The sequence below is a fragment of the Montipora capricornis genome, chromosome 12 (genome assembly GCF_036669925.1).
Source record: "Montipora capricornis isolate CH-2021 chromosome 12, ASM3666992v2, whole genome shotgun sequence".
NCBI classification, from domain to species: Eukaryota; Metazoa; Cnidaria; class Anthozoa; order Scleractinia; family Acroporidae; genus Montipora; species Montipora capricornis.
This window is the reverse complement of record NC_090894.1, coordinates 3360294-3373668: the sequence shown is the minus strand read 5'-3', so window position 1 is coordinate 3373668 and position 13375 is coordinate 3360294. Positions and strand designations below refer to the sequence as shown.

The window sequence follows — 13375 nt, the reverse complement described above, 5'->3', positions numbered from 1 at the left end:
TCGCCGTACGGGAGTTTGGAAAATATCTGTGGAGCACATTTGTGATTACGAACGAGAAAATAAATGTAACAAACCGCCATTTGATTAGAGTTGCTTCGATGGCTCAGTGGGAACTTACTCGTCACCGATGCGCGTGGCCCGAGTTCGAAGCGGGATGGTTCCGGTTGTAGTATACGGGGTTCTTATCGCGCGGATAATCTACTAACCCTGGGGTACGCATATTGCTGACTACAATGAAAAAATTAAAAAAATCTCAACTGGACTGTTACCGTGGTATGCATGATATGCATCCCACGTAGCAAGGTCAACTCCAGCCTGGTTTTTATTCCAAGGCCTGGTACTCAGCGCAGAACTGTAAACTGGTCTATTGCGAATGGCAAATGTTGTCCAAAGGTCCGAACGGCAAGCCTAACTATAACGATATAGCCGTAGCGGCAAAATAGGAAGTTGAAAAGAGGGAAAAAAGTAAAATTGCTAGACGTATTACCTGTGATTATTCTTTCGACTAGAGGCTAAAAATCAAGTAGCACTTTACTTACCAGAAGGCCGAGACCTGAAAATAAAATTAACATCGTTGAAGCCATTGAACTCACAACAAACTGACTGCAAATTTCTAAAACTATGGAGGACAAGTAAACAACTTGTCTGCACACCAAAGCCAACCCTGTCCGAATGAATTCTAATGTGAGATGACCAGGGTTTTCAAACAAGGCGCACAATCAATTTTGTAATATGATGATTCTTTAATCTTTAATCAAGGTAAATGGTACTAATGCTAATCCAGCAGTTTCAGCCATTTGAGACTAATCATTTTTGGACGCGAGCAGCTTAAAATTTCCGCTACTTGAGGTTGAACAGGCCAAAGCGTGTCAGGATCCCATGTGTTAAGTTCAACAGTTTTTTATTCCGCTTCGAGAAATTCTGCTCGGTATTTTGTTTCAAATAAAATTCTTCTAATGTATATACTTAGGAAAGCCTTAAAGAGGAGCTGGTCCTCAATCATTGTTTATTTACGTTTTTTTTTTCTTTTTCAGATATTTTTATAATTAGTCTGAATACCATTACAGTATTTAACAATTATTCCACGAACGCGAGTGGGATATGAAATAACAGATGTCAAACTGGGCGCGTAGCGCCGACCTGGCTTAATCATCTCACATCCAACAAGCGCTAGTGGAATAATTGTTTTATTAAAAACGCCCACGAATTATGGATAATTTGCCCCTTCTTCATTTGGTAAAACCCAAAAATCGATGCGTACATTATCTGATCTTTTGAAAAGCATGGTATAATAGCTCATCAAAACTAGGCCAAAACCAAACATTTTCGCATTTTCTTAACCATTGTACCGGTGTTACGCGTGTGGAGCTCCTCTATTAAGACCCCCGTTAAAACAACTTTAACAAAAACGGATTTGAAAACAGCCAATATGCAATACAACAAACGTGCTACAAAAATCATAAGGAAAAACTGAGGTCAAATTCTAGAAGACCTCAAGCGGATATATCTTGATGTGGGTCAGATTTCTCTTAAACTTATGTAACTATTTGCCACGTTTGCTTCATACACACGCAAATTAATAAACATTTTTTCCACATAGTGAGTTTTATAAAAAACGAGGAAAAGAACTTTGTAAATTAGTAAAGCTTAATTCGAGTGGAAGACAGCAGGAGCCCATAGCCACGTGCCTACAACTCCAATACCCGGGAGGGTGGGGGGGGGGGAATGGTTACTCCCTATAAGGGGAGGCTCCGTCCGAGGGTTAGGGGTCGGACCTCGGGGCGGAGTCTCCCCGTATTAATTTTTTTTAGTACCCCTCCGGGCTCCAATACTAGTTCTATGTAACGGCATTTTCACATATCAAGCTACTGTTTAGTCCACTTCTGAAATACGATGTGGCTTGCACGAGTGACCATTCGCAATCCCATGGGTAATAATTTCTCATGCAAGCCTTGCATACGGCGAGAGCTACTGAAATTTAAACTGACCAATCAGAATTCAGCGAGCGGGAAAAACTGTGCTATCCTTGTGCTATTCGACGTCACGCCAATTGTTTACATTCGGATTGGTTAGATCGGTGGACATTCGCTCAGCCTTCTTGACCGTCGCTTCTCTGAACTCAGCGGGACAGAAATGACGCATTGTTCTGGCAATCAATTTGCCAATCCACTTTATCCAGTTTATGAATTGGTCTAGCATGTGATTAAAAACCAGGATCGCCTTTGAACTTTATTCTGTGGAGGAAGAAGACGTTGCTGAGTGAACATTTTTACGACGAAATCCCTTGGTTTGTTCAGCACTTTGATGTCCGATAACTGAGCCGCTCTAATGAGTGTTGGGTCAATCGCATTTGGCCGTCTGACCATATGAAGTTTTTTCAGCTCTTGTTTGTGTCCATCATGATCGAACTTCAGGTGAAGCGCTATGCTGCTTTATGCCAACTTCGATGGCTTGTGATGAGCTTGCCTGCTGCCCAAATTGTTGTTGTATTTGGGCAAGATTGGTCTTATCGGGTTGGAACTTAATAGTGAGGGGAACAATTTTTCGTTCATCTGCTGTGCCAAACAACAAACAATCCTGTTGGGTGTTCCACGTGCTTGGCGAGTCTTGCACGACCATCATCTATCAGATCTGGAGTGGAGTTTTCTTTCAGTGATTACAACTTGCGATCGTTCTGCAAACATCCACGTAGCATGCAGCACTTTTTAGTGACTTCAGGATCCCCGGCCCGTTTTGCTGTTTCAAAGGGAGTCGTGCATTTTTGAGCAGTTTGTCTTCATTGCTTGTATTTTTTCGTTTGTTCCTGGTGGCGCAAAGTAACTTTGATGATTTGAAAGGACTTGAATCCTTAATTGAATTAGCAATTTTTTTAGGCCACGTACCCAAATTCACCCAGGTACTGTTGCACACTACCATAGTTCTTTGGAAATTGAATAGCTCCTTGAACACCTGGTTGCTTGAGAAGAAACTTGATGTGTTTGTTCTCTACATTGGTGAATGCAGCCACTAACTGTCCATTGTGGATAAACTCCAGACCAACTCTTTTTTCAATTTAATCTTTGTTCTTCGCAGGGCATTAACAATGGTGTCCCTTGTAAAATGTTAGTTTAAAGAGTTTGTTTAAGTTATTTCCAATATCATAGGGCACTGTGGTTGCCAGATTCACTTTAAAACTTATAATGGAAATGTAAATCAATGCCAGTGAAAAGTCAGTCTCTTGAGTTGTTGATAGAAAATTAATTTAAAATATGCATATTGAAACATCAGTTGAGGAATATTTTTTCCCTTTTTGTGAACCTAACATACATTGCTGCCATTTATTTATTGCTTGGTCATTCAATGTCTTAATCACATCAAATAATTTATTTTTTAGGTATTGTGTATCTTTATCTAAAAACTTAACTGGTTGCTTTTTGGAGCCCTTTTGCAGCATATTTAGATAGGCAGGAAATGTTCCACATTTTATGGTAAATAGTTCTGCATAGTTTTAAGGAATATTGCGGCCTAAGCTAATTGAATATGAGAATAAAATGTGCTGTTTGACATTTTGTGAATTTAAAGACTATTAGTATTGTTTGCGCTTGTTTTAAAAGGCTTAAGGTTAGCACTCAAAAGTGTTCCTTCAACAATCTTATTCTGTAAAGATTACCTTGGAAGAATTGGATTAATCCAAGTTTTTTCTTCTAGCCTCTTTCCCCAGTGCCCTCTGAGAATGGAGTTGATTTGGTTTTGCCCGATGTTGAAAGATGAAACAATGCCTAAACCAGCCGCAAGGAATACTTCATGGTGCTTTTTTACAAACATGGGCATGAGGGTGCTCATAAGCATCTGAGCATTGTTTTGCATGCTAAAGTGATAATTATTATAAATAATTTGTTTATCTTAGAGAGTCTTCTTTTCCTGTTGGTCATTCAAAAATTGTTGGAATAGCTTGTTTGAGCTGTTGGATAGAGGCAGAACATTTGATGAGGGCCTCCTGGGGAGAGGAGTCCTTGTTCCCTTTAGATATTTTCTTGTGTTTCCTTGTTCCCCAAATTACTTTGAAACTTGTTCCCAGCCTTTTGATCCCTAAAATTGAAATATTCTTCCCTTGTTCCCTAAAATATTTTGATATTGTTCCTCTGTTCCCCAGTTCAAATAAGCCATGTTCTCTTCTTCCCTCAAACCCCTGGAAGTGCCTCTTTGATGTTGATTCTCGTATTGGCCTAATAGTAATTCACTGTAGAATTGCAAGACACAGCAAGTTCTTATTTGGGAGTGAGGGAAAAGTTTTGAATAAATGTTTGCTCAATACAAGAAACAAAATTTGACTGCACCTTCTAGACCTTACTCTTTTCAGACATGAATCAGCTTGTTTGCACCTTTCTGGCGACCTGCGGGAGGGCAAGCTCTAGAAATTCTTCTTTAATGAGCCTTCCGCTGAAAAACTTTCCAAGTCTGGCTTTCCGGTGTTAGGGGCCGAGGTTTTTGTGCAAAATTCATCAGCGGCTTCCTTGCAGCTTCTCAAAGGTGTTCCTTCGGGCAATGGTTAGTAAAAGTTTTGTAGTGCCTATACAAATTTTCGCTACTTGAAAAGGTATGTTTATACGAAACAAATATCAGCTTGACAATTTTTCTTTCCCGATACTCCATTTAAAATGCACGTGAGCGCTATTAATAGAGAGCCAGAAAACCATTTAAAACATTTTGTGGCAATTTTTTTGTCAACAAACTTGGGTTGTCGGCGAGCAGAATTCGAACGTAAGCTGTTGTGCTTTGGCTTTTATTTGTGCTTTTTCTAACTAATCTAAGACGAATTCAGGCTGGTATTTTCGAGTCAAGTGTAAGAAGACGGCAAAACCGTATTGATAATGTATTTATTTGAGTTAACTTCGCGAATAAAGACTTTAATCGCTTCCTTTCGACGGCGGTAGATCGACACGCACAACCGAAATGCACTGTTTCAGGTGAAAGGGCAAATGATTGACAGGATAGCACAGTTTTGACTGCCGCGCGCACTGCGGGCGCGGGTTCCGTATGCAAGGAGACGAGTTAGCTGGAAAAGCCCAAAATACTGCAGCAAGTTCACACGATTCTTTATTTATTACATACTGGCTCCAGAAAATGATTTTTTTTTTGTATCTTCATAGCAACTTCCATATTGCACTCTATATAAACCTCTTTTGCACCTGTAAGCTATTTATGCATTCTTCATTGACCAATCAAAAACGCGGTATTTCCTTGAGTACATCATAAGGACGAATCAGGCCAGGAAGAACAGTTACTAGTTTTTATTCATGACATCGTTGTCCAAAAGCAGTGTTGCATACTTAATACACCTGGCCACAGTTGTTCCCAAAGGATGGATTGCGCTATCAACAGGATAAATCACTATCCAGCGGATAAGGTAAAGGTAAAGTCTCTGCTACGAGCCTAGAAAGGCCCATCAGGCCGACGCTATCTCCGGTTTCCGTAGCATGAAGCGACTAGGAGTATTTATACTCCCCCCTGGATGGAATGCCAGTCCATCGCAGGGTTACCCCCAGCATTACGCCGGTACCCATTTATACAACTGGGTGGAGAGAGGCACCGTGAGAGTAAAGTGTCTTGCCCAAGAACACACCACAATGTTCCCGGCCAGGACCCGAACCCGGACCACTCGTTACGGAGTCGAGCGCACTAACCATGAGGCCACCGCGCCTCCCACGATACAAACACCAGCAAAACCAATTGAGTTATCCAGTGGATAGTGATTTATCCGGCGAATAGCGCTATCCATGCATCGTTTGAACAACTGGGGCCAGATAAATCACTATCCCGCGTGGATAGCGTCATCCAACCCTTGAACAACCGAGACCTGATTGTGGTCAGCAAAACGTCTTCACGTTCTTCTATCCTCATTTCAAGTATTTGTCTTTCACATGTGAAGTTCCTTCACACCGACATCCTCAAAGAGGCTTCTTACGAACTACATACAAGATTTGCTTGAAAGCTGCTCATCGCCTGGCGTCTCTGTTTACATTAAACACTTAATGACTGGTCCCGAGGGAAACAGTTCATTTTGTTTCCCGAGAATCTCAATGTTTCCCCGAGGCGAAGCCGAGGGAAACATTGAGACTCGAGGGAAACAAAATGAACTGTTTCCCGAGGGACCAGTCATTAAGTGATTTGTTATAAAGCAAAACAAATGGGTCAACCATTTTGAAAGAAGCGCCTAGATTCCAGCGACAACATCAGGCCACCTTCAACTGCACGCTCTGATCACGTGCAACAGCGGTCACCCTTTGGCGGGTAACAGTGAACTGTTCCCCTTTTGACGTAATAGTTTTCGCAATGTTGCCCGCTCATGGTATTTGGCGGTAAACAGTTTCATTGTTAAATGCCATGTGACCATGAACTAGCCAATGAATGGGCGCGCTGTAGCGGGAAAAACTCCAGCTATATAACAATTTGTTTTGTTACGTACGAGTTTTCTCACAGAAGGCATATGCTATTTACAAATTGGCTTTAAAAGGTAAAAGAACTTGTTAAATTTAGCTACATTTCCAGTTTCAGGCCTTTTAGTTCAGGTGACGAGTCAGTTATTAGCCATCAAAAACAGCTGACAATTTTTTTGGTGGAAAAGGCGTAAGTGATCCCATACATTGAGGCAAAAACTGTAAACAAAGATTTCCCTATTTACAGAGGACTGCATTTCGTTATTCATCTGATTCATAACTGCGATTATCAAAATAAGTCTTTACAAGATAAGCATCGATAATTATATACTACTCTACTCCGAGATTACCATAACAAACTCAGGCTGATCCGTTCTTTTGTCTTAAACAATGAAATAACCAATGTTTCATTTAGAAAGCCGTTCCCCGGATCCAAAGATAAGTATGACACGAGTGTTTTTAAGTGCACGTACTTGTCATACTGGAAAAGATTTTTCAGTCGTATGTTAACGTAGATACGAATTTGAGACAACATCACGGACTCTTGTTAGTAACACGCCCTTTTCTTAGTAGCAGTTGTCAGTTGAGTGCCTTAAGGACGGTGCCTTCTATTGTTATTGCGCATACGTTCTGCGCATCTCTAGACACTCGGGTTTCCTATCGGTGATGCTTACCAATACAGGGATATTTTTGCGAGGTCAAAAACTATCCGGAGAAAGTAGATCTTAGTAGGTACTCTTGGTATCCAAAAAGAAAACTTAGGGCAACCATGCATTTTTGAGAGAAAACTAAGCTTCAATTTGAGAAACGCCATACATTGCTTTGTATTTTAAAGCTTTTTACAATTTTTATTATTCATCAATTATCTTTGAAATATGCGTGTTTACCACCAATTTCCTTTTTTGGATTTCAATAACACTTGATAAGATCTACGTTTCCTGCATCATCATAAACCGGGAAAAAAACACCTTTGAATTAGTGGGCACCGTCCTTAACTGGGCTAGCGATGACAGTCACATTGGCATGGTCTATATGTACCAATTAATGAACGGGGCAGTTTTATTAACATGTTCGCCTAAAAGCAAGATAACATACTAGTAAGTTTGTAAACAAAATCTCTTCATAAGTTTATTAAAGCGTTTTTTTCGATATCAAGTCAAATGCTTAATCAGTCTTGACCTCAGGAGTTGAGCCAATCTCAAAATCCTTGTTTTTGCCAACAAATTAAATAGGCCTAACATTCCAGCCAACCTTCGAGCTAATCTGCTTAATTTCATACTTGAAGATTTGAAATCCATCTGTTTTCTTTCACTTTGAAATCCAACCGACATGCAACGTCTTTGATTTAAAGTTTTCTTTGTCTTTGTCATACATACATCACTCAGGGTCCTGAAGGGTTTTCCCGGGATCCGGGATTTGATTAAAATATGATTCGGGAAAATGCAAAATTTATTGACGGGATTCGGGAATTGACCGCTCTCCGGGAAGCGGGATTCCCTACATTTTTGCACGGAATACGTGATTTTTTGCCTCTGACTTTTGAAAGGGAATTCAGGAAATTAGACGTACCAGCGGCGAATGCGAATCAGCCAGGTGAACACTAACCAAACCGAACTAAACTGCGTGTCTGATTAATAATTATTTAATTGAAACTGTCAAGCAGTCGGCAGACGACAAGACACTGGGAGTATTTTGTTTCAACCGGATGCCAGGAAACAAAGGACATGAAAGGAAAGTGCACGTGGTGTTAAAGCATATCAGTTATTGCTTCGATGCTCAATTGCTTATTGAGAAGCTCGTCATGTCTATTATAATCTTGAGCGATTGTTATTAGATATGGCAAATAGTGATGCCAGCTCTGCTGCCTTGAGTAAGACACAGACGGCAAAGGTTCCGTCAAGGAATATCCCAAAGTTAAAGGGTCTTCCCGTACATGTGATGTCATACCAGGACATGGATTCCATGCGCCAGTGGGCCAACAAGCATGGCAAAGCCGCCAGACAGTGCTCGGTTTGTCAGAAAAAGACAGTGCCATCCACCGGGAAGAGGCGGTCGAGGCTGTGCCTGTAAATTTTCTACCAAGGACAGTACGCACGAGCAAAGGACGACTCATCAGGCTGTTGTATCGGGCGCTATCATCATACTGAGGAGTGAAAGGATGTTTCTCTTTTTCAATAGCCGTAAAACATGCGCAAACTAAAAATATCTATCGAAATGGCCAGTGTACCGATTACATTTTATTAGCTTTTGTAGAAATTGTCTTTTTAAATGTATTTTTTGGGAAAGAAGAAACGGGATTTGGGGTAGCGATGAAAATTACTCGAAGCAGAAATTCTGTCTCGCATGACCTAAAGCATAGCAAGGGTTCACGTGGTTTCCTAGATATATATACCTTAGAAGAATTGTCTTTGAAAAACAATACCGAGCAGAATTTCTCGTAGCTAAACAACTGGGCCCGGTTGTTCAAAAGTCGATTAACGCTAATCCCAGATTAAAAATTAACCAAGGAGTTTAATTTATTTCTCTACTCCACTAACATCAGTACGCATCTCCTCACGGGACCCGCCGTTTATTTCACCGCTGGTGAAGCATCTACTGAAACGTAGAAAGAAACTGTATCAATCGAACAACCCTCTTCCTGTTAGCTTGAACCCGATGTCATCAACGAATCAGTTCTTTTGTATCAACACCGACTCACAGTACACCTCTCCGACCACGGTTCTGATCCCTGATGACACTAAAGTTCCTGAGCTGTCAATCTATGCTGTCACATGGCTCCTCAATAAGATTAAGAGAACTGCATGTGGACCAGATGAGCTACCGTTTTGGTTTTGGAGGGACTATGCTTATGACCTTGCCCCCGTCATCACTAACATTTTAAGTGCTCATTGTGCCTTCTCTTTGGAAACGAGCTGACATTAAGCCTCTACCGAAAGAGTCCCTGTTGACTTCTTGTAGCCAACTTAGACCTATCTTTATTACTGCTGTCATCATGCGTCTCTTTTAGCGACTAGTTTACAAGTACGAACTAGTGAAGGCATGTAACAGCTTTATTGATCTTGACCAATTTGCTTATCGCCAAGGCCACAATTCTAGTATGGCTCTAAATTAGATTAACACAAGGTAATATAAATCCATATGTTATCAATTGGCTTATTAGCTTTCTAAGAGAAAGAAAACAAAAGGTTGTATTGATAGCATTCATACCGGATACTTATCTATTAACAGAGGGTTCCCTCAAGGCACTGTCCTTGGGCCAATTCTCTTTTCCATCTTGATTTATGATATAAAGACTGTTAATCCCCGAAATTTGTTAGTCAAATTTGCAGATAATATTACATTTAGTGCCCCTATTACTGCTAGTGGTAGTTCTGATGATGACTCAAATATAGAGGTCCAGTCCTTCATTACTGAAGTGGGCTGATAAGAATCGTATGAAGATAAACTGTATAAGAAAACGTGGGAGCTGCTTCTTAGAGGAAGGAACACTAGGACCCCTCCGGAAGCTCTCGATATTATTGAAAGCAACGATAAGGTTACTTTATTTGAAGTCATTTTCGAAGAAAATCCTATGGACAAGTTTGAATACTTGTTGAGTGAAGCCAGCAGTAGGTTATAATATTCTTAGAGTATGTAGATATTACAAGTATTCTATCAGTAGTTTAGATTTACTATTTAAACTTTTTCAAAGTTTAATCTTATCCATTTTTGTTTGTGGTATTGAAGTTTTGGGTAGTACCTTTTATAGTAAGTATTTAAGTAGGACTGATAAATTTCTCGCTGGGGCTTTCAAGTCAGGATATTGCATTAAGCAATACTATATCACTAGCTGATCTATTGAAAAGAAGAGATTTTAAATTGTGGCATACAATTACTACCACATAAACTGCTCTAAGGGAACTTTTACCACTTAAACGGACTAGTCAATTGCGTAAAAGGGCTCATAATTACATCTTACCTAAAATAAATGCCGAGCCTTTTTGATATTGTAGTTTAATTTGTTGTACTGTTAATTGAGCACGTCTGTTGCTCTTTTTTGTTGAATAAAGACCATTATTATTAATATTATTATTACTGTTATTATTATTATTGTCATTATTATTGTCATTATTATTGTCATTTTCATTATCATTATTATTATCATTATCATTGTCATTATCATTATCATTATCATTGTCATTATCATTATCATTATCATTATCAGTAGCAGTATCATTATTATTATTATTATTATTATTATTATATTATTATTATTATTAATTACTAGTCGGCATTCTATTTCCTCTTCAAGCATACAACGGCACGAAACGACGGTCCAAAAGGAGGTGATCGAGGAAAATACGCCAGCTAGTGTGACATAGATTGGACTAACGATGGTGGACTGTGGATTGAGTGCAAAGTACGGATTACTTGGTATAAAAGACTCACGTATAAAGTATGAATCCACGATAGTAGCTTCATATTCATATACTTGAAGTTGAACTGTTTGTATCGTATGGCCTATAGCATGTCCCTTGCTCTAGACTGTTCAAGCAGAAAATTAGCATGACATCAGTATATAATAATGAATAATTTATATCAAGTAATCTATAAAAAAGTAGATACAATATGCATTCAAAGTGACAAAAAATCATTTACTGTAAAAGTAGGTAAGAAAATTAAAGCAATTTCTATTCTCAATAAGAAAATTACTAACATCACACTTAAACATGTCATGGTTCTCAATATTCACAATGTTGCTCAATAACTCGTTCCAGTATTTGAAATTTCATGAGCAAAAAACTGTTTGCAGGCTGGTTGCACTTTGAATTAGGTTGTAGGATGATATCATGGAATTGTCATCCCTTGTCTTGAGTTACGGGAGATGGAGTTTAGATGCATTATTTCTGTAGTCAATTCGTTGTTTATCAAATGAGTCAGTTTCTATAACATTTAATTTACGTATTTCTTCATGCTCCATACGAGATGCATTTCTCCATTCGACAACGCGTCGTATCACATGGGCACGATTCGTACGAATCGAACGAATCGACAACTCGAAGAAGGGTTTCTTGGCCTCAGCGTGTTACAAATATTGTAAGACCCCTAATGATATGCATTTCTCCATTCGACAACGGGTTGTATCACATGAGCACGATTCGTACGAATCGAACGAATTGACGACTCGGAGAAGGGTTTCTTGGCCTCAGCGTGTAACAAATATTGTAAGACCCCTAATGAGATGCATTTCTCCATTCGACAACGGGTCGTATCACATGGGCACGATTCGTACTAATCGAACGAATCGACAACTCGGAGAAGGGTTTCTTGGCCTCAGCGTGTTACAAATATTTTAAATCCCCCTAATGAGAGGCGTTTCTCCATTCGACAACGGGGCGGATCACATGGGCACGATTCGGACGAATCGAACGAATCGACCACTCGGAGAAGGGTTTCTTGGTCTACAGAGTGTTAGAAATATTCAAAGTCCCCCTAATGAGATGAATTTCTCCATTCGACAACGGGTCGTATCACATGGGCACGATTCGCACGAATCGACAGCAACTGCATAGCTTTTTTACGACTCGTACCTATTCTGGAGTATTGGACATCCCTCATCTGCGGCCTTTCCCTACATCTAGGTACGACGGAAAACCGCAAGAATCTGGAACAAAACTTCATCTTCCAAATCGGCACTCTTAATACTCACGCTATTAACGAACAATTTTCATTTAACTAATATATTTCTATAATCACGTTGCCATGTTACCACCAATAGCGTAGCTCCTACTCTACTATAAAAACTACACGTAACCCACAATTCCTATAATATACTTCGCCTACTTCACAAAAGGACCTTTCCCTTTAGTGACCCCATGTTGCATGAAGCCAGATTTACTGTAACCTAACATGAAGGGAGATATAATTTCGATAGAAGAGTGACTTTGAGAGGGTGTAGATGCCAGATGTCATTTCAGTTTACCAAAACACAAACAAGCCATTTCAGATTAAGTGAGAGTCCAGTGGGATAATTCCTTTTAAATACAAAGGCATACTAGGGAAAAGAGAACTGATATGCACCTATAGAGTGTTTTGACGTGATGTCGCCGCTGCTATATTGGTATCTCTAAACAAAGAAACAGCGGCTATGTTGGTGTCCCAAACTAATCCTCAGGGATTGAGCTCTATTCCTATGGAAACGTTTGCTTTTGTTTCCGTTGAAAAACATAGTAACTGATCACGCCAGATAAAACACACTATTACCACAATTTTCCTTATAATTAACAGATTGGTCCCACAAGCCTCCTGTGACTCAGTCTGTGCCAGAGTATATCCAAACCAGTAGGCGGTCAAGGTCATGGGATCAGTTCCTGTATAGAACACTCGGATTGATCTTCAAGCGGCATGTTTTTGTCACTAATTACTGCCCTAAATTAATCATTTAAATTCATAGTAATTATGCTTATGAATCCCCGATTGATTATGCAGGAAAAGAAATCGCCAAATGTATGCAGTTAGAAGATTTGTATTTTCAGAAAGATATGGATTGCAATGACTTACACAAAGTTTAAATGAATAAACAAAATGACATCCTTTAGACAATATGGCCCTAGAAAGGAAAGGAAAGGAACTAAAGCACTAATCGGGAACACTGTAAATTGAAATTAGCAAATCAACGCAAATCAAATAAATTTTGGTTTCTGGGGAGAGGAAAAACCAGAGTACCCAGAGAAAAACCTCTCGGTGCAGAGTAGAGAACCAACAAACTCAACCCACATATGACGCCGAGTCTGGGAATGGAACCCGTGCCACATTGGTGGGAGGCGAGTGTTCTCTCCACTGCGCCATCCCTGCAATGGGGCACTAAATGTTGCGCTTCTCAAGTCTGACTGTTTTACCAAGTAATCTGTACGTTACACTCCATCCATAGTCCTCAATCGTTAGTCCAATCCATCCTTTGTTTTCCTCGATCAGCACCT

At 39.8% G+C, this 13375-nt stretch overlaps 1 long non-coding RNA gene across 1 annotated transcript in view; it reads right to left on the bottom strand.

Moving 5' to 3' along the window:
* The window catches only part of LOC138027226 (uncharacterized), a 20333-nt gene extending 8243 nt beyond the window's left edge, over positions 1-12090 (bottom strand). The window contains exons 1-2 of the long non-coding RNA XR_011127427.1: positions 11987-12090; positions 10845-10940 (exon numbers count right to left, since the gene is read on the bottom strand). This is a non-coding gene — a long non-coding RNA (uncharacterized lncRNA). The remainder of the gene's footprint in view (positions 1-10844; positions 10941-11986) is intronic.
* Positions 12091-13375: the final 1285 nt, after the last annotated feature.